We start from the raw sequence: 22,059 nt of genomic DNA, 5'->3' as shown, positions 1-22,059 counted from the left end.
GTGTGAATTCAGAGCCCAGGACTCAGTTCACTCTCAGATCTACTGAGAAATAGCCTGGAAAGGCTCTTCTCTACCCCCAGTTCTGCATAATTCCAGTGGTGGAGAAGATTTTGTACAGCTCCATGTGGGCTGAGCTCTGGTATGAGCAGCTCCCTGATTGTGGCTGTCTCTGAACTCTCTTCATGATTTTCCTTGCTAAGAAAAATCTGTTTTGTTTTCAGATGGAGCAGCACTGCTCCTTTTTCTTCAGCCTTGCAGTTTCTTTTTCATTACGGCTTGGAAAAGAGAACAGAAGGATATGCACATGAGAAATCTGACAGTATTCAGCTTACTAGGGGATCTGGGGCAGCGTTCTGCTCTTAGATGTGCACCGCAGCGCTCATCTGTATTACAGAAGTTGACAACTGCACTTACTTCTCTGTGTGATAAATCTCCTGTAGTAAGGTGCTGTTCCCAGATGGTAACAGTTGGTATATGCATGTGTATGCACTATTGGTTTGTTTTTTTTCCTAAGATTCTCCTAAGAGGGAAAAAAGAGACAGATTTGCAAATCGGCTTTGGCCGTGGAGCAGAACACATGGGGTTCTTCAGGACTCAGCCCCACAGTTCTCATTCTCCACCTCAAATGCTCGGCATGCTCAGCCACCTCCTCCCTCTGTGGGCATGAGATCTAACTCCGATTTAATCTGAGGCTGTGGTTACACTGATGAACACGGGAAAAGCAAATTTCCTAGGGAGAGATCTGGAGTTCCCACCACTTCTCCAAGTGGAAGGAGAAGAGCAATCAAATCAAACACGCTTAGTCCAGAGGGAATGCTGCTCTGCGGTGCTGCAGGGCATTAAGAGTTCAATATGGGGCTGTGCAATAGGGGCAGGAGCTTTGTGGCTGCAGAGGATGGAGCAAGGACAGTTGCTGCATTCCTGCAGACCATCATGAGCCATCATTTTTGTGGTGGCGATGCATCATTTTTGCAACCAGCAAGAAGCATTGCATCAGTGGCTGATGTCCAAGGTTGCTCCGAGCCCTGGGCTGTGCTGCTGCTGCTGGGGACACCGTGGTGGCTTGGCCCCTTGTCCTACAGACCCCTCAGTCTGCTAAAGAGGAACCAGAAGACAGAGCTGGGACCTTCAGGATCACCCTCCATGAGCATCCGCACCAGTGACGCTGATGATTTTTGCTCCACAAGCAAGTTCCATCTTTTCCTTAAATCTGCAAGGCTAATTGAGCAGAGGAATTGATTACCACAGGCATGTCAAATTGCTTCTGTCATTAACCCCATAAGCAACTCACCTTGGGTTAGCTGGGATGGCCCCGTGCTGCCAGGGGGTCCCAAAGTTGCTGACAGCAAGGCAATAATTTTGGTAGGGGCAAAAAGCCCATGGTGTTGGGGCTCTAATGGGATGTATTTTAAAGGCATGCAACATTTTGGAGCTTTAGGAGGAAGGCTGGAGCTTTCTCCCTCTCCAGACACCAAGAGGCACCATGCCCCATTGAACTCTGCCTTCTGCTGCCACGTGTGCAAACAACGTCCCATGAAGTGCCGCTCACAAAGCGTTGCGGTCATGCAGAGCAGAGCAGCACATGGCATCCTCTAAGGGCTGTGAGGATTTTCTCCCTGGTTACAACCCCCCTCCCAGTGCTTTCCGAGCCTTTCTGAGCCTCTGCTCGTGCTTGTGACAAATCTTGCACCATCAGCTCTCGCTTCGCTTGGATTTTTTTCCACTAGGATTCTCTCAGCAGCACAAGCGGGTGCTTTTCTGTTGGTTTTGGGGGCAGAAACACAAGACGAGCAATCTGTGTGCTCCATACAGGCTGATACGGGGATACCACAGCCTCCCCCCAGCTCAGCTGGAGATTGCTGGATAATGTATGGCATTCTGCTGAGATAATAACCCGGAACGAAGGGAGCGTTCCTCCCCGCAGCGTTTGCAGCCAACACTCAGGGCAGCCCTTTGTGGACAGAAGAGGTGGAGGGGGCATCGTCTGCCTGGAGAATGGCAAAGGCTTGAAAAGGGGGCGGGGGGAAAGAGCTAATCATCAGAATGTTTTGTTGTTTTATTTTCTCTTGAGCTCACAAAGCTGGGATGAAAAGGAAAGGAGGGAGTAATTGGAGATGTAAAGTGTGAGTTGCTGGGTGAGTTAATGAGCTAGAGGGGAATTAGAGCCCTGACCTGAGCATCCCATAGGGAAATGGTGGTGCTGGAAGTGCTCTCTGCTCAGGAAACCCTTTGGGAATATGTCCACAAGGTCTGCTCTGTGCTCCCCAGAGAGGGGCTGACATCTCAGCAGGTGCTGCACCGCGCTGCTGGGGCGGCCGGGGGAAAAGGGGCTATTTTAGGAGAGGAGGCAAAAAACAGTCTGTGTTTGGCCAAGGAGGTTGGGAGAGGACGCTGTGACTGTCTATAAATACAGCAGGAATGTAAACATCAGGGTGGGGAGCAAATAGAGCGAAGGCGAAGGGCGATGTCAGCAGAAAAACCTACAGCTCCCGAGCAGGGACAGAGCAGGGAGGAGCCGAGCTCCTGGTCCTGGGGCTGGGTTATGGGGCAGCTCAGAAATGGGAAAAAATGACTTTTTCCCTCCTAGTCAGACTGGATATCTCCTGCAGGCTGTGGGTCTCCAGACTTATGGATCACAGAGCCCTCTTGCTGTGTTTTGAGATAGGTCCTAGTGTAAGACCTCCCCAGGACCTACCCAGGGGGGGCTCTGTTTGGGTTATTAGGGAAAACTTATTCTTTGGAAGAGTGGTGATGCAGTGGCACAGCTGCCCAGGAAGCGGGGGGATCACTGTCCCTGAAAGTGTTTCAGATCCATGGAGATGTGGCACTGAGGGATGAGGGCAGTGGGCATGGTAGGGTGGGCTGTGGTCGGAGATCTTTGAGGTCTTCTCCCGCCTGAATGCTTCTGCGATTCTCTGATTCTATCCCAAGGACCTAGATATAGGATTTTGGAAAAGGTCATGCAAGGGAAGGCTTTCCCAGGTGAAAAGAGAGCTTGTTCCGCAGCAGGAACAGAACTAGGAATGATTTTCCATTCTTTTCCCCCCAGGCTTTTCAGTTTTGCTAATCGGACGAAGCTTGCAGATCTGTTAATGCATTGGATTGGAACACGCCCAACCTCGTGATGGGGGTGCTGGGATAAAGCATTTCTGAGGTTGTGCTGTTCAGTCACAAAGGGGTTTGATAAAGATTATGTGGGGTCACTGTGACCTAATTACGGTTTAAGGGAAACGTTTTTGTAAATGGGTTGGATTTCAAATACAGGAATAATGTACCTGGAAGGTGCTGTAAGATGCACAGGTACGTACAGTGCTAGATGAGCATGCAAATGAGGTGGTTCTCATCAGAAAAGGGCAAATCTGATGCACAGATCCTGAGAGCCCTCCCCAGAATGAGACTTTCTGTTCAGCAGCATGTCCTATTAGGGCAGAGGAGGGATAATGAACTGTTGGCAGTGCTGTGCTTGTTGTACCACTGCTTTGATAGTAGCCATGAGGAGCCATTGTTCAACCTCTGTGCCCAGTGCCAGTATATTTGGGCATAGTTGCAACGTTTAGCGCTGTAAGATCCACCATGTTGTTCTGGGGGCTGAGCACTGTTTGAGGTCATAGAATCATAGAATCATTCAGGTTGGAAGAGGTTGACCTCAGTGCCACATCCTCACTTCTTCAACACCTCCAGGGACGGTGACCCCACCACCTCCCTGGGTAGCTGTGCCACTGCATCACCACTCTTTTAGAGAAGAAATGTTTCCTAACATCCAACCTGACCCTCTTCTGGCACAACATGAGGCCATCACCTCTTGTCCTGTCACTGCTACCTGGGAGCAGAGGCTGACCTCCACCTCATCGCATCCTCCCTTCAGGGAGCTGTAGAGTGCAATGAGGTCTCCCCTGAGCCTCCTCTTCTCCAGACTGAACAACCCCAGCTCCCTCAGCTGCTCCCCATAGATGTGTGCTTCAGACGCCTCACAGCTCTGCTGCCTTCCTCTGGACATGCTCCAGGGTCTCAATGGCTTCTTGTAGCGAAGGGCCCAATGTGCAGCTGGTGGGGGCTTTGGCTGGATTCATGCACTGTGTGCAACCTGTGGGCTTATTTATGGTCAAACCCAGGTTTGGATGAGAAATCCTCCCAGCACCTCCAATACCATCCCTAACACCCAGAGCTGACATGAGCCATGGTGTACAGTGCGCCATCACTTTGGGTTGGCCATGTCCATATATTTATATCCCAAACACTTTCCTTTTGGGCCCTAATCCTTTTTCCTTTTGAACCCCCACAGAGTTTTCCTTTTGGACCCCGAACTTTTTCCCTTTTGGATCCCAGCACTGCTTCTTTCCTGCCCTGAATAATGTCTCCTATAAAACACCAGTCCCTGGGCCTGATGATATCACTCCAGAGGCAGAAGATGATCCTTCTTGAGCTCTCTTCTGGTCAGAACAGACTGTGTTCCAGCTCAGCCCGTGCATGCCAGCAGCTCAAGCCCAGCCAAAGTGCAAAGGCTCCATGGATGGAAGCAAAATCTCATTTATCTTTCCCGAATGCCGGTGGTTGGAAAGGATATTAAACCAACCAGAATGTCCATCACGTTTAGAGGCAGGTTGGAGCATTTCTTGCATGCAGGGGATAGATTTCTGTGAAGAAGATATTTTTTTTGCTAGCAGTCCCCAAACTGAAGATGAAAAGCCTGCTGGATTCCTGGCTCCAGCACTTACCCTGTTTGATTTATGGGAAATACACCAGCAGACAGGAGCAGAGCCCTGGGAGGAGATTTATATCCCAAACATTTTCCTTTTGGGCCCCAATCCTTTTTCCTTTTGAACCCCAAAACAGTTTTCCTTTTGGACTCCAAACCTTTTCCCTTTTGGATACCAGAACTGCCCTGTGAGCTCCCCGTGCTGCTGCTCCTTATCTCCTTGCAGTTTCAATCTTTAGCTGAGGTTCCAGGACCATCCCATGCAGTGTGTTGGTGCAGGTTTAGGCAATGAGGTCCTCGTGTTGGTTACACCCCAATCAACGTTCCATTAAGCTCTTGAATTGCAGCAGAACCTGCACTGCAAATCCCAGGAAAGGGCAGCAGGTTCCATCCGCCAAACACCTCCAAAACCCCCAGCCTGGCAAAATCCCCCCTCCCAGCCATTCTCTGTTAAACACTTGCCTTCTGTACATGTTGTCCTCCTTTTTCCCCAGCATGGGCTGAAGTGGGAGATTTGGGAATGATTCACTCTGTTCTGCCCAGCAGCTCCAAGCAGCAACCCGGGAGTCTGCAAAACAGGCATCCAGCCCGGAATATTTTGTACACTATCTCAACACAGCACTGTAATTAAAAGGCATGCTTGAAATAAATGACAGAGGGCTTGGTTTATTTTCTCCTTTTCAATTTATTTATTTTTTTTTTCCAAGGGAGATGGAGGGGGGGCAAAGTTGCATTGTAATATCAAAAGGCACAACGAGCATATTGGAACAAATAGCATCAAACAATGCGTGGCCCATGCAATTGCTTGAAAATGCAAGATGCTCGGTTATCACCCAGGGAACTTGCTGTCTGATTAAAAATAATTATTGCTGGCATTAAAACTGTTTAGAATTACGCTGCACAATTCATCTCCTATTGCCCGCTGCCACCATATGCCTGGTTTGTTGAGTGGAAAAATGTCTCTTTCGTTCGGATAAATAATGCTTTGTAAATATTTAGAGATGAATGTTCTGGATCAGTGAACGGCTATATATACATTTATATATATATTTTGTGATAAATATGTGCAAATGAGCTTGGTTTTAGCTCGGTTTGAGGCAGGCGTTGCTCAGGGCTGAATGAGTCCCATGGAACAGCTGTACCAGGGGGACTTAGTGAAGGAGCCCAAGGGTCATTTCTGGTGCTGAGAAAGTGGGGTGAAAACACCACTTTTAACATTTTAAGTCCATTAGGAGCAATGCCCCCCAGCCAGCCATGGTCGCAGACACCTGGATAACTTGCAAATGCTGTGAAACTGTGTAATTTTGATGCTGTACCAGAGACATGGTGAGGTGAACACCAAGGAGATCCATGGAAGAAATGTAATGATGGGTGCCCACTCCCTGGAGGTGCCAAGGCCATGGATGGGGCCCTGGGCATCCCGATCTGATGGGGAAAACCAGCCCTTGGTAGGGAATTGGAACTGGATGGACTCTAAAGTCCCTTCCAACCCAAACCATTCTATGATTCCATGATTCTATGACTGCTGGTTTGGGGCTTATGTAAGAACTCTTAGCGAGAAGCATCCTTGCAATACACAATAATCATATTGGACCTGGAGGCACTGGGGTCTGTGTGAGAGGAGGATGCAGAGCTCTTGGTGTGTCCCAGCTGGATGGCCAGTGGATTATTGCTCATGAAACCACTCACAATCATGGATGTTTGGAAAAATTTCTTCTCTGAAATAGTGGTTGGGGACTGGAATGGGATGCCTAGGGAGGTGGCTGAATCACTGTGTCTGGAGGTGTTAGAAAAAAGTGCAGATGTATTGAAGGATGTGGTTTAGTGGAAAAATATTGGTGGTAGGTGGACGGTTGGACTGGATGATCTTGGAGGTCTTTTCCAACCTTGGCGATTCTATGATTCTATGACAGAAAAGGAGATGGTGCTCTGTATCTTTCCCCTTTTGCACATCCAAAGTGCTATGAAGGAACCTCCCACTTGGCTGCCAAATAGCATCATACTGAGTTCATGTCAGCACCAGCACAGCCGTCCTGGTGGGGCTGGAGTGTTTCATAGAAAGGTAAGACTGTTGGAGGGCATGCAAATGCTTAAAGAACTGTAGTTCTTGCATTTACTGCTTTGTGTGTGCTTTCAATTACATCTGTCCCTCCAGATAGAGAAGGGGAGCAGCCAGACACCGACCTTCCCTGCAGGAACTGGGGCATTGAATAAGATATCATAGAATCATAGAATGACCTGAGTTGAAAAGGACCACAATGCTCACTTAGCTTCAATCCCTTCTATGTGCAGGGTTGCCAACCACCAGACCAGGCTGCCCAGAGACACATCCAGCCTTGCCTTGAATACATGAGGAGATAAATTCTTTTCCCTTGGAATACACATGGGAGAGGAGCTGCAAATCCCCAAGCACCAAGGTCCTGCTCCCTTTTCCTCCCCGAGGATTTAAACCCATAAGGGACGCGTGTCCTGCCTGTTGTATTTGCTTTGCATTCGATTAAAGCACGAAGGCAAACAAGGGGCGTTAATGAATTCGTTCGTTTATGATGACAATCCTTTTTCGAGTCCTCCAATTGATTTGCCAAGCAAGCTGATAAAAAGAGCAACGCTTGCATTATTTACAACCCCCACTCTACATGTTATGTCTGAACCAACAGAGCCTGTTTGCTTTTTAAAATTCAAATGAGGACAGCAATAATCTCATTTCCAGGAGCTGGCCGTCCTCTGTGCTAGGTGCTTTGCCCTCATCTCTCCATCCTGGCTCGGGGACCCAAGGACTCAGTGTCACCCTGCTGTACCAACGTCCATGGAGCAGAGTTGGGTTGAGAAAAATAAATAAATAAATAAGAAAGAAAAAAAAAAAAGTGCTGTGGGGTCTTTCAACAGCCAGCTGAGTCATCAGCTCAGTGTGGTTAATTATGCATAGATCCTAATTAAAGTCATTATTTACTTTGGAAAGCAGAGAGCACTGGTCCTCATTGGGCTCAGGGCTTGGCTCGGCCCCTCCGGCTGCATGGAAGCAGGGGCACAAAGGGAGGTAATGGAGGCTGTTAGGAAGGACTTGGTGTCACCTCAGGGCTGTGTGACTCTTTCCATGGACACGCAGTAGTGATGGTCGCGTGGAATACCTCAGGTTGGTGCAAGATAAGGAAATAAATCATGAAAAAAGGAGGATTCAAGAATCTCGTCCTCTTCATGGAGGACTGGGGACCCAACCTCCAAGCAGCAGCCACAGCCTCCACCAAGGAGGCCGTTGCTCAAGCGACTCAGAGCCCTGATTTGAAACAGCTTGCTCAAATATTTCTGTGCTCCCTGCGGTCGGATTCCAGACTTTTACTATGTGATTACTTTAACCTGTTTAAAAAAAAAAGCAAAAAGAAAGAAGCAACGCTGCAGAGGGTGAGAAGAAAGGCCTGATTCATTGATGAGGGCAGGCCGTGGCTGCAAACAAGGTGTTACAGTTTCCCCAGGAATGTTTTCGGGTCTTAAAATGTCCTGTAGTAAATAAAAGCAAGGAGGAATCAATGCGCATTGGGGGTCACCTGGTGGGGCCCCAGATGGAGTGTTTTCAGCATCACCCTTCCCGATGTGCTCCATGCTTTTTTTTGGTTGCAGGAACCAGGGGGACTTGGTGCTTTCAGAGCACAGTTTGGGTGCTCTTTGGGTGCCAATGGCAAGGACATTAGGAACAATTTCTTCTTTGAAAGAGTGGTGATGCAGTGGCACAGTCTGCTCAGGGAGGTGGTGGAGTCACTGTAATATATCTGGAGGTGTTCCAGAACAGTGGAGATGTGGCACTGAGGGATGTAGGCAGTGGGCATGGTGGGGGTGGGCTGGGATGGTGACCTCAGTGCTCTTTTCCAGCCTTCATGGCTCTATAGTTCTATGCTTGGGACACAGGCTGTGCTTCTCCCTCCCTGTGCCCCCAGTGGGCTTTCTCCTTCTGCTTTTTCCTGTATCCAGGGATGTACTTGCAGAAAAACCTATTCAAATCCCCAAACTGTGATGTGCTGGACTATGGGATCTCCTCCAAACTATAGATCAGATGGGCACTTATGTTCTTGTCTGCTTGCACTGGCAACATCCAGCCACAAGCATCGCCCCAGGAACAGAGACCTGGCACAGCACTGATGGGTTTTGCAGAAGTTGATTTTCAGGAGGAGTGCAGCAGCTGATGGCACTCCCTCCAAACCAAGATAAACAAGGGTGCCCCAAATAACTCCCTTCTTGCTGGTGAGGGGTATTTTTAACGAGCAACTTGATACAAAAGTAAGGCAGGCAGTCAGATGAAAACAAGAGTGCTTTGATGGAGAGGGGTTTTGCTGCATCTCGATGCAGCATCTCAGTGCTCACTGCCATGCCATTCCCAAGAGATGCTGCCCATGGTGCTCACATGACCATGGGGGATGTTTGTAAAGGGCTGCTGTGAAGTTGCTGAGGTCACAAGGTCAGGCTTGAGTAAAAGCAGTTTCTATGAGCCTGCTCTCATGTGCCACCCAAACACCATTTGGGTCCAGAGATTTGGGTGCTGAGGCCACCCCAGCATAGGGAGTGGTGTGGTGGGTTTATGGCTGTGATAAGAGCCTTAATGGCTTTTTAAACTTAAGTACATGAGTGTCAGCTGGTGTTTCCCTTAGCACAGAGCAAGATGTCAGCAGAGGTCAGGATGAAACGTGTGATGTGGAGGAATTTTGGGAAGAGGTTTGAATGAGGCACCCTCAGGGTACACAAAGCACCAGGGGCTGCCAGAAGTGCTATGTACTGTCATGGGGAGGAACCAGAGAAATCATTTCCCAGCAGTTTAGGCTTCAGGGGGGTTGACATTCGAGCAAGTCGCCTCTTCTCCCCTCTTTACTGGCTCTGCAAGAGCATCTCTGCTGTGAAAGCAAGGGGTGTGCATCTTGCAAATATCTGCAAGTGGCTTATTGCAAAAACTCAAACCAAACCTTTAAAATTCAGGGCTAGGTCCAAGGTTCCTTACTCATTGTGCAGATATCACACTGTCTTTAGCAGCTCTGTTTGCAGATCAAAGCCATGCAGAGTGTGTCAGAAGGGAAAATCTGGACTCTTTGCTTTGTTTGAATTTGCTTTTATCCTGGTACTTCCCCAACCCTTTACCCAGGAGAAGATCTTCCTTGGGTGAGACTAGGCCTTAAAAAAAAAAAAAACAACGAATTTTTGGAGGAAAAGCACAGCTTGTACTCACATAGCAACCCCGTGCCAGGGGGAAAATCAGGGCTCTGGTCTCACAATGTGAGTCAGCTGCTTCCCCTTGCCTGTCCCTCAGGGATGAGTAATTCAGCTGTGATAACCTTTAACGAGTTGCAGGCACTGTTACAGCTCTCCATCCAATCTCAGCTGTGTGCTTTATTAGCAGAGCCCAGGATGGAGATGAAGCATCCTTGTAGGTAGCATGGAGGTGAAACTGGGAGGGCGAAGATCCTCAAGAAGTGCATCCATCTGGATGTGATGGGTAAGGAGCCCACGTCCAAGCAAGATCCCCGTGACTCAGCCTTGAGGGAGTAAACATGTTTTGGGTGTTAGTGCTCCTGTCTGGCTGGCTGCAAGGTCACATGGGCAGAAGGGCCATATGTCTGCCCAAAGAGGTGACTTTTGGAGGTTGGGATGAAAGGTGCCATTGTGTGCGCTTGGCATGGGATGGGTTGGGAATCCATCATGTGTCAGCTCCGTGCCCTTTGATATGGGGCTGAGGAGTGTTTTGGTTCCCTGGGGCAACGCTCAGCTTTGTGTTGGCTGTGTTGTAGATTGGGGCTGCTTTGGGCTTTGAAGTCACGGGGTTTTGCGTGGTGACAGTGTGAGGTCTCTGCTGTTGTCCTGTCTGTGCAAAGAGCTTGGAAAGATGGTAGTGGTGAAGGAGAGGCTGGAAACACAGATGCAGAGGGAGCATGGTGAAGTGATAGATGTACTGTTTTAAAACCATTCCTGCTCTTGACTGGCTGTGCCTCTCACGCTGTAGGTCATGCTCCACAAGGGATTGTACCCACAGGTGCCATGTTTTGGTGGCTACAGGCTCTTAAACATATTCTACTGCCCACAGATTGTCCTGATTGGGCAGAGTAGGGCTGGTGCTGCTGAGACATCAAAATATAAGCAGTCTTTTGGGTGCCTGTGCAATGGGCTCTCCCCTGCCTCTGTTCCTCCCCTACTTGCAGAATAGCCCTGTGAATCAAAGGATCATGGAATCATTTGAATTGGAAAAGACTTTCAAGATGACCAAATCCAGCCATCAACCTGACCCATCACTAAAAAATATCCCTTAGTGCCATGTCCATGCATCTCTTAAATATCTCCAGGAATGGGGACTCCACCACCTCCATGGACAGCCTGTTCTGGTGCTTGGCCACCCTCTCCATGAAGAAATTCTTTCTTTGTCTTTTTTCTTATCTTTCTCCTGTTTGGCAGGATCTCTCCCTGTACTGCTCTCTGGTCTCTTTCTTGCCCTGTGGTTCTCATCTCAGCCTTGGAAGAGATGTCTCATATCTCCTACAGCTGTCATTCATTTGTCTCTCACTGCACCGGCTGCAGGAGTAAGCATGAAGCACATGGATGCAGCTCTACTCATTTATTGTCTTTGGGAGCCTCATGCATGCTGGGTGTTGCCAGGTGATTTAGCAAGACAAATATCACCTCTCTTGGATTTTGGCTGATAGCTCTATTTTTAAGCACTATCCCCATGGGGCAAATATTGGATGTACTCTTTAATTCTTTGCTGGTATGTTTTTGTTGTGAAAAATATTGCTCAGCTGAGTCACGGGGAAAAGAAATATGTCTCATCACAGAGTTAGGTCCCACACTTGGGACTTATGTCACGGACAACGTCATTCCATCAGGGCACATTTGCTGTGGGCACCTCTCCAGCTAGATGGGAAGTTGCATTTATCCTGTTGTGTGCATGCAGAATAGGTGGGTTTTTTTGGCTATAAATCCAGTGCCAGTGCCTCACTGAAGCGTTTCGTTTCTGTGGTAGGAGGAATCTCATTAACACGAGCTTCAGAGGAATCCAGCACTGCCAGCCAGAAGACAAATGCAGCAATGCTGATGTCATTTATCAAATGGAGAATGACCTTTGCTATCCATTAGGATGAAATGAAAAGCTTTGGGCTTTAACTTTGTTAAAATGCACATGGATGTCTTTTTACATCTCCGAGTTGGTGCACTGCTGAGTTTAATGAAATTGTGCATTTTGCTAGTGCTTAAATAGTGCTGTTATATAATTCAATCTCCATGCGTTTTCAAAGCAGCAGGCAAAAGAATTGCAGTAAAACCAAATGCAAAACTCTCCTGCTGCAGTCAGTGGCTTAGAAGGCAGAAAGGGCTTGGGTCCAAGTGCCAGCCTAGTGTTTGTAGGTTGTATGACTTGAGTTACTTTTGGTCAAAATTAGATATGTGTGCCTGTAAGGATGTGTGAGTAGGCACATATGTTCTCGGGAGAGCTCAGCTGAAGGAGGTGGGTGTATCTCCCTCTGGTCTGCTACAAACCTCTCCACGAGAAGAAGGTGTAAGATCTATTTTTTCCCCCATTTTTCACTCTGAAAGATGCTGATGCTCTTTCCTCTTTTCACCAGGATCCTCTCTGCTCACAGCAAAGACTCCAACAGTCATGCACCAGATGTCCACGCGTAGGCATCTCACAGATCCTCCCCATCTCCTTGGCCACCACCCCAACTGCAGCTGTCCCAGCTCCTCCTGCTCTTTTCTAGTCATAGGGAAACTTACCCCCATCCTGCTGGTAGGGTGGGCTGATAACATGGGATCATCCATGCCCTGGACATCTCTTGGGGGTCCTCATGCCAAAACCAAATTCTTTTTTCTGCCTGACTTTTCGGTATTTCTATTTTCCTGTTTACCCATGAGATGAAGACATTTCTGCTGAGCAAAGCAGGCAGGCACTGAGATGTTGCCTGCAGCCTCCCAGAGTCCGTGTGGTTATGAGCATGAGGTTAGGTGAAGTTCATTTAATGTTGCACCCTATGGGCTTCCCCACATGGTAGAACTGAAAAATTACGATTGGGTCTACAGCTGGAAAACCTCCTGTGTTCACAGATTGTAATCCAACCTGTGTTTGCTTCAGCACAACTCTGTGCTGCTTGGTGTAAGACTAAATATATATATATATATATATATAATTTCCTGCTTGCTGTATCTGCTTATTTACAAACATAAATAAAATCTAGTTAGAGTATGTGCCTTAAGAGAGGCTTTCATCAAAATAACGACAAGTGGTGCTTTGTGTTCCAGCGAGTGTAGCTCAGCCTGCCAATAAGCCAATAACTCCTTTGCGTATAGACAAGCCCAGAAGCAAACACTGCTTATATATTGTGGGTTTGCTGCAAAAAGCAAGAAAAAGCAATGACCAGAAGTGCTGGAATCTTGAGTGTCAGCAGAGCTCCATCAGCTGTTGTGAAAACAGTGGGCAACGAGTGGCTGATATCTCAGTGGAAATCAATTCATTAATGGACAGGTTTCCTTGTTTCTGAAGCTAATGCATAGATCTGCAGAGAGAGGATCTGCAGCGATTAGCTAGAAATACATCCTTGTTTGTGGAGGGCCTTAAGGAAGTGTCTTTGCATCTAAAGTCACGGGAACTTCCATCTGCTGGTGTAATCAACATTGAAGGTGGATGCAGTCTTGGATCTCCATAATATCAAATGCCATTGGTAGCAGCATACGGGAGGTGGCTTTTATTTCTGAGTGCTTGGAATAAGGAGGTTTGGCTCAGCTGGTTACAAATCCATGTGCAAAACTCATGACCAGAGTGGACTGTGAGCACCCAAAGGAACTGCAGAGCACAGCTCTGGCATTTTGCTCAGTCCTTGCCGTCCCCAGGGAGGGGCTCTGCTCTTGGAAGCTGAGCTTTGGAGGCTTGAATGGGGAACAAGTGACTAAATATTGACTCGGAGAAAATAAAGATCCCATTTAGATGTAAATGGCAAAAGGTGGGAGGGGGACTGGTAGAGAGGGAGGAAGGAAACTGAAATACATAAAATAAGAGTCTACAAGCAGAATTATCTCGTAGCGGAATCCATTTTCCAGCCTTCCCTCGGTGAGTTATCGGCAATACTCCACATACTTGTGCAGCCGAATAGCTGCGAGGCACAAGTACATTCTCCAGTAGCAAATAATTCCCTTTCCTGATAACATCTGCAGTAGGGTTTGTCTGCACAGTGGCATGGGTTTCGCTCTGGCTGTGGGGGCACACAGTGTGCTGTCTGATCCGAGCCATTCAGCAGAATGCAAGCTTTCCATCTTGCCTCCAAACTGACCCTACAGCAACTCCCAGCTCTGGGGCTGAGCTGTGCCAGGACCACATCTGTCCTTTCCCATGGCTGAATAATGGGGGACCCACTGCTAACTGGGGCTGTCTGAAGGGCAGCTGTAGGCTTATTGACAGTTGAACGAATGCGTTTCACTACAGATCTGAGAATGGATCTCAGTGCATGGCTGCTTCTGCATTACAGAAAATGGAAGATTGGCTTGGGAAAACCTGTGAACTTAATGGTATCATTCCTTTTTAGCAAAGTACTTTTGTGTGGATTGTTAACAGATTGATGCCTGCAAAATAGGGTCTGCCAGATCACTCCACACCAATGTCTGTGCTTTTACGTGGTGAGGCCAAGCAACCCAGCAGAGTTGCTGGGTTCACCTTGCTTTGCTTGAGCACTTTCCATCCTTCAGCAGAGGCTGCAACAAGCTGGAGCAGATCGTACTGAAAGGTGATTGCTGCAAGAATTGCACCAGCAAACCAAAGGAGTGTTTGGGGTGTTTCAAATTAGGCAAAAACCACACCGTGTCCATAGGGTCAGGTTTTTATTTCTCTCCTGTTGGTGTCACAAATTGGCCAAGTGAGGCACTTTGGGAGGAGTCAATGTGCCAATGGCTGTCCTGAGCTCTGATGGGATAATAAATTGGATATTAGGAAAGAATTATTCATGGAAAGGGTGGTTAAGCACTGGGACAGGCCCACGTAGATGATCTTAGTGATCGTTGCCAGTATTAATGATTCTATGGTGATCTCTATCCTTGGAAACATTTAGGAGCCCTGTGGATGTGGCACTTAGGGGAATGCTTTAGAGGTGAACTTGTGGTAAGTTGGTGGCTGGACTTGATGATCCTAATGGTCTTTTCCAACCTAAGCAGCTCTGATTCTGTAAAACATGAAGGAACAAAACCCAAGTGTGTTACAAAGTCCTGAGTCCGCATTAGAATCATAGAATCATTCAGCATGGAAAAGATCTCCAAGATCTGAGTCCAACCACCAACCCATAACCATCATGTCCACTGCCCGTGTCCCTCAGTGCCACATCTCCACAGTCCTGGAACACCTCCAGGGATGGTGACTCCCACCATGTCCTTGTGCCACTGCATCACTGCTCTTTCAGAGAATGAACTTTTCCTAATATCCAATCTGAACCCCACCCTGGCACATCTTGAGGCCATTACCTCTTGTCCTATCACTGTTACACGGGAGAATCCCTTGTCCTCCAGAGCCTTCATAGCCCTTCTCTGGACCCACTCCAAAGTCTTGATGTTTTTCTTGTAGTGGTGTCTTTCTTGTACCAAGTGGCCTAAAACTGAACACAGGGATGGTCACCTCCTGATCCTGCTGGCTGCACTATTTCTGATATAAGCCAGGATGCAATTGGGCTCCCATTTTCTTTTTTTCTCTGTTTTGGGGGGGAAATGAAGGTGACTGCAAGGCTCTGACACCTAGGTGCACATTCACCCAAGGAATTCAGCAGCTGTACAGGGATGGATACAGCCAGAAGTGAGAACAACAGGTGGGAGAGCTCAGCCAGGGGCCCTGCTCCATCAGGGCTTCCAGCATGTGCTGTGTATTCCCACCTTGGATTTTCCTGCTGATGAAGAGACATAAACCAGTGCTGGGCTTGCAGATTGGATTCCTGGACCACGCACCCTTGCTGGGAAGCAGCACACTGGTGGTGCACATCTGCAGAGGATTTGCTGCTTGTGAGCCTCTCTTGCTCCGCTATGGGGGAAAATGTGATTTTCCTGGCTTTTTTCTTCCTTTTTCTTAGTGGAAGGCTTTATAGGCTCGGATTTGGAATCTTTCCCAGTTTTTTGCAAATAAAACTGCAAGTCTGTCTGTGGAGCGTTGGAAGAGGAATCTCAGGAACGTGGGAGCTCTCTGCGGAGCCGCTCTAGAGTTTCTCCCAGTGCTGCCTTTCAATGCTCCTCAGGCAATGGTTGTTCTGCACTTCTGTGTGTTTTAGACAAAAGAACAGCGGGACCCAACAGCTGATTTTTCATCAAAATCGGCAAAACAAAAATCACAAGAAAAAAACCAGCACTGGGCCCTGTAGCTGCAGAATAAGGTGTGGGACAAAATGAACACCAACAGCGGTCCCATTGCAGTTTGCAAAATACCTCAGTGCACCTTTGTGTCCTGTTTGCAATATCACCCGCATGTTGGGTGTAGGGAAGCAGCTTCCTGGCCTTGAGCAGAGATCCCCCCCCTCCAGGATGAGATGGAAGGATATGGGGTCCCCTAGGCTGTGTGTGCTGAAACGTGCAAATCCAGCAGGAGATGTTCCTTTCTTGCCGTTTCCCATGTACGGGAAGGATATGGTGACTAATCACAAAGTTTTACTGAACAAAGCTAATGGGCACTGTGTTTCCTATTTTGCAGGGCTGCAGCCAGGTCAGGAATGCGGTGAGCCCTGGGAAGGAGAAGTTTTCTTGGGGCCAGAGCAGTGCAATGCCACTGCTGGGATAATCCATTTCCTCCAAGCTGCTGCCTTGAAGATGTCAAGGATTTGGGTAAAAATAGAAAAGAGAAAAATGACATCCTGGATGAGGGGGAAATGGGAAAGCACCAAGCAAAGCCCGGCACCAGCCTTTTAGTACCTAAAGGGAAGCTGAAAGAAAGAAGGGGAAAGACTCTTTAGCATGAGGCTGCTGGGATAGGCCAAAGGGAAATGGTTTTAAATGAAAAGAGGGGAGATTTAGACTGGAGATATGGAAAAAGTCTTTTACAATAAGAGTGGTGAGGCACTGGCACAGGTTGCCCAGAGAGGTGCTGGTGCCCCATCCCTGCAGGCACCTAAGATCAGGCTGGATGGGACTCTGAGCACCTGATGGAGCTGCAGATGTCCCTGTTCATTGCAGGGGGGTTGGACCAAATGGTCTTTAAGGGTCTTTACCAACTCAAACAATTCTATGATTCTATGAAAGAAAACCTGCAAGAAGCAAAATAATCTCCCCAGCCTGTCTTCTTGGGGTTATTCCTGCTTGCCCTTGCCAGTCTGCTATGCACGTGGGGCCACTGCAAACTGGGGACCGGGGTTCTGAGGCATCTGGGTGAACCCAGGATGGAGATGTGGGGATGGAGAAGCTGCACGGTGGCTTTTCTCCAGGGCGGTTGCTGAAAGATCAGCTCAGGATAATTGAGTGAAGAAGACTCAGCCTGTCCTATAACAGCAAATTAAACACAACTTTGTGGGTTTGGTGGTTTGCTGCCAAGTGCCAGCACAGCTCCATATTAATAGGTTATGACAGGATTATTCTCCCAGTTTTTGGCAGGAAGGAGCTCTTGGGCCTTAATCCTGCCTGTGGCTAAGGGATAAAGCCCAGCTCCATACTTACCAACTGTACCAATGGGCACCCATCCTGCACTTGGGAAAAATCACAAGTTCCAGCCTAGGGACCTCAGTGGCCATGGAAAATATACAAAAACAAAAATCTCCTAATCTCACCTGTGAAGTAGTTTCCTGGGAAACCCAGAATCATGCCCTTTTGCCATGCTCACAGCAAAGATAGGCTTCGAGGCGCTGATTTGGGGGAGAACTGGGCTGCAGGTGCTTCCAGCTGAAGTTTTCAACTGGCAGAATTGCTGGAGAAAGAACTGATATTTTTATGTTTTGGTTTGTTTGTTCAGAAATGCATTTCCAAAGTTTCTCCCAAATTGTCCTGGTTTTGATCGATTACATCCAAATTGGCAGTTTTCCGGGTTGGTAGCAAGAACTGATCTGACTGTGGGGGCTTTGGGACAGGGTGTGGGCACAACAAAGGCACGTGTGTGCAAAAACACTGCAACCTCCAGGAAAAAGGAGGACAGCCTTGAATTTTTATAAGGAGGCCAGCACAGCCACCGCTTTGTGCTGCCTACGAGCAGGCTGACAATGTCCCCTCTCACTGCTGCATGCTCGCAAAGAGGAGGAGTAGGAGGGAAAAAATGCCCAACGTTGTCCCCTCTGCCCTGCCTGTGCCAGCCGTGTCCTGGGGGTGCAGTGGAGATGATGGTGGAGGTAACAGCCAGAGCATACTGTGGGTGTACCAGAACCATAGAATCACAGAATGGTTTGGGTTAGAAAGGACCTCAGAGCCACCCCCTGTCATGGGCTGGTTGCCCCCACCAGATTAGGCTGCCCATGGCCCACCCAGCCTGGCCTTGGGCATCTCCAGGGGTAGGGTGCCTTGTTCCAATCTGTGCTCATGGCTGGGATCGCTCTGACCCAAGTGTAACGCCTCATGCTTGGCCTTGATTAAGTTCCTGTGGGCCCATTTTTAGAGCCTGTCCAGGGACATCCCTTCCTTCTGCTGTACCAATTGCACTGCTCAGCTTGGTGCTGTCTGCAAGCTTGCTGAGGGTGCACTCAATCCCACTGTCCACATAACTTATAAAGCTGTCAAAGAGCACCGGTCCCAAGATGGACCCTTGTGGGACAACACCTGTGGCCAGCATCTATTGGTGCCAGCATGGATCCCACGTGGCTTTGGGGATGCAGAAGCATTTATCTTCGCTACGCAGGGCTCAAAGCATCAGTAAGCAAGCACAGGGAGGAAAGAAGCCGTGAGCTCCCAAGATTCTCAGGTCTGCTTTAAAGTTTTCATGTGGTGCTATGTGGGGGCATCTGCACTTGTTCTGTTTGTTCCTTATCTCGCCCAAAACACTGCTGCAACCCGGAGGAGCTCCTGCCTGCACGCACATACACACACAGGCATTGCAGGGAGGATGCAGGCGAGCACGCACTGAAATATTTAAATGTAGCACTGCACTCAGCCAGCGACCTCTGCATAATGAGAACCTCTTGCTGTTTCTGATCCTGTGAATTGCCCGTGGCCCCTGCCTTTGTTTTGCTGTCTCCAGCCTCCATATGCCCCATTTGCATCTTGAAGTTATTGACGGGCAAGAGTGAAGATGTACAGGGGCAGCAGGCAGCAGCTCAGCGAGGTTTTGGCTGTTGCAGATGGGGCAGTCTTGGGTCCAGCCCACTGCTGGTTCACACATTGGGCCAACTCCGGAGCAAAGCGGCTCCCTGTGGCTTTGCTCCCATCTGTTCCCAACACCAAACCAACCACGCTGCGTAGCTCCTGCAGGGCTGTCACATCCTGTTCTTCCTTGGGAAGATGTCAGTGTGTTCCTATCGACAGCTCCGTCATGTGCCGGGGAGCAGAGGGTTTCACAGCTTGCAGGGGAAGAAAATGGTCTGTGTGTGTTTTCCTGGAGGCATTTTTGGGTGTTTTGCTGTACAATTGGACAAGAGGTAATGGTTTTAAGTTGCACAAGGTTGGATATTAGAAAACATTTATTCTCTGAAAAAGTGGTGATGCAGTGGCACAGCTGCCAGGGAGTGGTGGGGTCACCGTCCCTTGGGGTGTTCAAGAGCTGTGGGAATGTGGCACTGAGACATAGGCAGTGGGCATGGTGGGGGTGGGCAGGGTTGGACGTGGGATCTTGGAGATCCTTTCCAACCTTAATGGTTGTATGTTGCTATGTTTTTATTATTCAGTCAGCTGCCTGGAGCAGTCAGACCTCATCCTCCACATGGGAGGTGTCCATGGCCCTCACTATCCAGATTGATACAAGTGCTTTTCCTTTCATGTAAAAATGACTGGACGTCCCATCCCTGGAGGTGTTCAAGGCTGGGCTGGATGGACAGCCTGGTCTAGTATTAGCCTGTGGGTTGGAGACTGATGATCCTTGAGGTCCCTTCCAACCCAAGCCATTCTTTGATTCTATGATTCTATGACTGGACTCTTTATTTTGACTAAACCATCTGAAATGGGATGTTCTTCATTCCAAAAGGTAGATGATGATTTTTATTGTAGAGTCATAGAATCCTTAAGGTTGGAAAAGGCCTCTAAGATCACCTTGTCCAACCCTCAACCTATCACCATCATGCCCACTAAGCTACCCAAGTGGTTGCCTGTTCTTCCTTCTATAACATATTTTTGGTTTCTTTGGTTGAATATATGCTGTATATGACTAATTGAAGCCATGTTGATTTTCTTTCCACTCAAAGCCTCTTTTCATCTATTTTGTGTCCCCTAATGACAGAAAGAAAAAAAAAAAAGAAGAAAGTTTTGTGGTCATTTCAGAGCTTCTTCCGTAGTTCTTGTACAACATCTTCCCCAGCTTAACGTGACTCTGGCAACTCTCTGCTACTCCGCAGACCCAAAGGTGAGGAATTCTCACCCTTCCCTGAAATAACTCAGCTGCTTTGTCTGCTGAGGTACGAAGCATCTTCATCTCCTAATGATGCCAGTGAAAGCCAGCAGCAATCAGGGGGCTACCAGAATTGCATTTCTCAGTCATTACCTCATTGCTGCAAATACAGTTTTGGCCATCCATCTGCTAAAGTGCCCATAATAACGACAAGTGAACCGGCGTCTCAGCCGATCCTGACAACAGCGATCCTTTCAGCTTACAGAGCTAACGACTTCATAATTGCCCACAGCGTGCAGGCGTGGGAGAGGAGAGCATCCACAAGCACACAGGCTTCTCACGGCTGGGAGGAAGGCAGTGCTGGGGGTTGCACTCGCACAGCGACCCAACAGGATGTTGCAGGACATTGTTCCTTTTGCTGCATCTTCCTGACATCTGTGCCCGCCTGTTGTTTGGTTTCGGTGGAGTTTTGTTTGGTTTTTTTTGCTTCTTTCTTTTTCTTTTTCTCATGCTGGGATGTCAAGGTTTTGGGGTTTCCAGTCTTTTGCCAAGGTCAGCCCTAACTAGGCTGAAGGCAGCCTGGAGGCCTGGCAATGCGCTCGCTTACTGAATGACAGTAATCAAAAGAATATCAGATGCTAGGAGGTAGTTATAAGACCTTACTGATGTATATACTTTGCAGACCAAATGCTGCTTTTAACATACCCAGCTCCGACCCAGCTCTCTTTCCCTTAACGAGGGGAGAAAACATTAACTGTGAGTTCTTACTGCCAGGGAAATCTGAACTCCTGAGTAGTTATTAGCCATAGATCCTACTGTTCTCAGCCAAATGCTGTTCCCCTTTTCCTCTAAGACCATGTGCACGTAGCAGCATGACAAAACTATGCAGGGAAAGAAGGGTGTGGGAGCTGCACCCTGCTGCAGAGTGACACTCGTGGGATTGTGCTGGAGCTTTGCAGGATGCTGGATATCTGCAGCTGGATATCTGAAGTGGGAACAGCAGCTGGGGGACTGCTCCTTTTTAATATGCAGTAATTTCTAAATCGCATTTCATTCTCTGTAGCAGAAATATGTGAAAATGGTCTTCAGTTTTAAGTGGCTCTGTGGGTGTTCTTGCATTGCTGGTGGGTGAAATCCCTAAGTGGCTGCAAACTGAGCAAGGTTTGGGTCTGAGGTTTGCTGCTATGAGACAACAGAGTTCCCATTGCATCCCAGCTTTACGTCCTGCACTGATTTGGGATTCTCCTCACGTCCATTGCGTGAGGTCCATTTGATTTATGGGCTGGTTGAATGTAGCTCCGTAGATGTGGACATGGCTGCTCCTCTGGCCTCCCCGAGTGTGGAGCATCATTGCTGTGAGAGGGGAGGTGCTCCATCCCTGCAGACACCTAAGGTCAGGCTGGATGGGGCTCTGAGCACCTGATGGAGCTGGAGGTGTCCCTGTTCACTGAAGGGGAGATGGTAGAGCTGGTGAGCACAGAGCAGAGCAATGCCCTTGGCTTTACCCCACGGAGAAGGATGATGACCATCTGTCCAGAGACAGAACAGGTTTTCCTAGGAGTACCTGTGACATTGGAAGCAGAGACATGTTTTAAGTACAAGGGCTCCTTTGCACATTTTATTCACCTTTTAGACTTCTGTTGATCTCTGGGCTAACACTACAAGAGAAGGACCTATAGTGACTGTAAAGTCTCAGGATGTCTTTCCTGAATGATAATAGCTCAATTAGAGCCAGTCATTAGGTAGATACGGCTAAGGTCATCTTCTCTATGTACTTTAGCTGGACATTTTCTTGCTAGGTCTTCTGCTGACTCTTTGCAGTCAGCTTAAAATTTTTGGCTTCTCAGCAAAGTTTTCCATTACCAGCAAGCTGCCTGGCCAAGGTCCCCCAGAGCACCACCATGTCCCAGCAGTGACCTCACCACAAAAAGAAGAG

At 48.3% G+C, this 22,059-nt stretch overlaps 1 protein-coding gene across 1 annotated transcript in view; it reads left to right on the top strand.

The window, feature by feature from the left end:
• LOC125694708 (uncharacterized) overlaps positions 1–5,199 on the top strand; it is a 55,680-nt gene extending 50,481 nt beyond the window's left edge. The window contains exon 9 of the mRNA XM_048948299.1: positions 4,283–5,199. The gene's annotated coding sequence lies outside the window, so the exon portion shown is untranslated. The remainder of the gene's footprint in view (positions 1–4,282) is intronic.
• The last annotated feature ends 16,860 nt before the right edge of the window (positions 5,200–22,059 follow it).

This window comes from Lagopus muta, chromosome 6 (assembly GCF_023343835.1).
Source record: "Lagopus muta isolate bLagMut1 chromosome 6, bLagMut1 primary, whole genome shotgun sequence".
NCBI lineage: Eukaryota > Metazoa > Chordata > Aves > Galliformes > Phasianidae > Lagopus > Lagopus muta.
Note: the sequence above shows the minus strand (reverse complement) of the source record. Positions and strands in the feature narration are given on the sequence as shown.